The sequence below is a fragment of the Orycteropus afer genome, unplaced genomic scaffold, assembly GCF_000298275.1.
Source record: "Orycteropus afer afer isolate SDZICR_OR568_19922 unplaced genomic scaffold, OryAfe1.0 scaffold00007, whole genome shotgun sequence".
NCBI lineage: Eukaryota > Metazoa > Chordata > Mammalia > Tubulidentata > Orycteropodidae > Orycteropus > Orycteropus afer.
In genome coordinates, this window is record NW_006921594.1 from 23,343,895 (window position 1) to 23,346,869 (window position 2,975).

Sequence of the window (2,975 nt, forward strand, 5' to 3'; positions counted from 1 at the left end):
ACTGCTGTATGAAAAGTGAATTTACTCTGTAAATCTTCACCCAAATCCTAATAATAAAAAAAAAGTATTATTTACATAAAATAAAATTAAAAAAAAGATTAAGAACTTCTCAGTGACAAAATATAATAACATTCTAGATTCCTATGTACTATATTTTAAGTCCCCTGGAGACATACAGTGGAGTCCTTAGGTGAAAAAAGGTTTGCTAAAGAAGATATGTTTACCCCAACAATCTTTGCTTTATAACATGAGGCTTCATATCCAACTATTATTGCCAGGCTTTAGACAATAAAATGCAATAATGAGTTGAAGACATTTCTTCTTTTAAAAGTCTGTTTCCATCTTAAACTTATTTCTGAAAGAGTATTCGGTGAGATGTAATGACAAGATAAAATAGCTGAACAGAATATTTCAAAGATTTCAAAGAACAGCTAGAGAAGATAAAACCAACTATTATAACGAAATCTGCAAAGACCTGGAGTTAGAAAACCAAAAGGGAAAAACACACTCAGCATTTCTCAAGCTGAAAGAACTGAAGGAAAAGTTTAAGCTTTGAGTTGCAATACTGAAAGATTCTATGGGCAAATTATTGAATGATGCAGGAAACATCAATATAAGATGAAAGGAACACACACAGTAGCTGTGCCAAAAAGAATTGGTCATTGTTCATCCATTTCAGGAGATGGAATATAATCAAGAACTGATGGTATTGAAGGAAGAAGTTGAGACTGCACTGAAAGAAGTGGCAAAAAACAAGGCTCCAAGAATTGACAGAATACATATTGAGATGTTTCAACAAATAGATGCTGTGCTGGAGGCACTCATGTGGCTATGCCAAGAGGTTTGGAAGATAGCTACCTGGCCAACTGACTGGAAGAGATCCATATTTGTATCCATTCTGAAGAAAGGTGATCCCACAGAATCATTAATATCACATGTAAGTAAAATCTTGCTGAAGATCATTCAAAAATGGTTGCACATTATATTGACCAAGCGCTTCCAGAAATGCAAGGTGGATTCAGAAGAGGACAGGGAACAAGGGACATCATTGCTGATGTCAGATGGATCTTGGCTGAAAGCAAAGAATACCAGAAATATTTTACTTATGCTGATTGACTATGCAAAAGCATTCAATCGTGTGTATCATAACAAATTATGGATAACATTGAGAAGAATGAGAATTCCAGAATACTTAATTGTACTCATGAGGAACCTGTACATAGATCAGGAGTCTGTCATTCAAACAAAGCAAAGGGATAATGAATGGTTTAAAATCAGGAAGGGGTGTGTCAGGGTTGTATCCTTTCACCATACTTATTCAATTTGTATGCTGAGGAAATAATCTGAGAACTTGGACTATATGAAAAACGTGGCATTAGGATTGAAGGAAGACTCATTAACCACCTGCAATATACAGATGACACAACTTTGCTTGCTGAAAGTGAGGATGACTTGATGAAGATTAAAGACTAAAGTCTGCAGTATCGATTACATTTCAATATAAAGAAAACAAAAATCCTTGCAACTGGTCCAATGAACTGCTTCATGATTGATGGAGAAAAGATTGAAGTTGTCAAGGACTTTGTATTACTTGGTTTTACAGTCAACATCAATGGAAGCAGCAGTCAAGACATCAGACAATGTATTGCATTGGGCAAACCTGCTGCAAAAGACCTCTTTCAAGTGATGAAGAGTAAAGATGTCTCCTTGAAGACAAAAGTGCACTTAACACATGCTGTGGTATTTTCACTCGCCTCATGTGCATGTGAGAGCTGGACAATGAATAAGGAAGACTGAAGAAGAGTTCATGCTCTTTAGCTGTGGTGTTGGTGAAGAATACTGAAAGTACCATGGACTGCTAAAAGAACTAACACACCTGTCCTGGATGAAGTGCAGCCAGAATGTTCCCTGGAAGCAAGAATGGCCAGACTTCGTCTGACCTAATTTGGTCGTGTTGTCAGAAGGGACCATTTCCTGGAGAAGGATCTTGGTAAGGTAGAGGGTCAACAAAGAATGGGAAGGCCCTCAGCAAGATAGACTGACACAGTGGCTGTAACGACGGGCTCAGGTGTAGTAAGTATTGTGAGGCTGGCACAGGACACGACAGTGTTTTGTTCTGCTGTGCGTAGGGTCACTATGAGTTGGAGACGACTTGACTTGACACACCTCCCAAAAACAACAACAAGATGCATTTAGCAGTTGTTCTCCTTTCTTCTTCAAGTTAATAAATGAAAACAAAGAAGGGACCTTTTTTTCATCAGCGTTAGGAGAAAGATGGAGATATGAATAAGACTTAAACACCATCCTGGATAATTTTATAGTTCAATGGAAGAGAAAGAAAAATGACATAATGAACACAAATAAATACTTCAAATTGCAAAGTAAAACCACGAGTGATAAAGTAGCAGAGTCAGGGTGAAATTTCTCAACTGAAAATTGTACCTCTTTTCCTAAATAAATAAATAAATAAAATTATATATTCATCTATATGGGATAGCTATTTATTATTTTTTGGAAAAATCTAAAATTCATTAATTCTTCTTCAAACAGAGTAAGATTTTTTTTTTCAGTAACTAGTCTTCCTTCCAATTCATATTTTTAAGTACCAGTCACTAATATTCCTAGTCGATTTTGTTTGTTTTATCTTCTTTTGATCATGAATCAGGAAATATATATGCATTTTAATGCTACCTCTTACCTATAAGCAACATCATGATAAATAGAAAAAAGACTGAAGTTGTCAGGGATTTCATTTTACTTGGATCCACAATCAACACCAATCAAAGCACCAGCCAAGAAATCAGACATAGTAATTCACTGGACAAATCTGCTACAAAAGACCTCTTTAAAGTGTTGAGGAGAAAAGATGTCACTTTGAAGACTAAGGTGTGTCTAACCCAAGCCATGGTGAGTTTACTTTGGTCACATTGTCAGAAGGGACTATTCCCTGGAGAAGGTTATAATGCTTGGTAAAG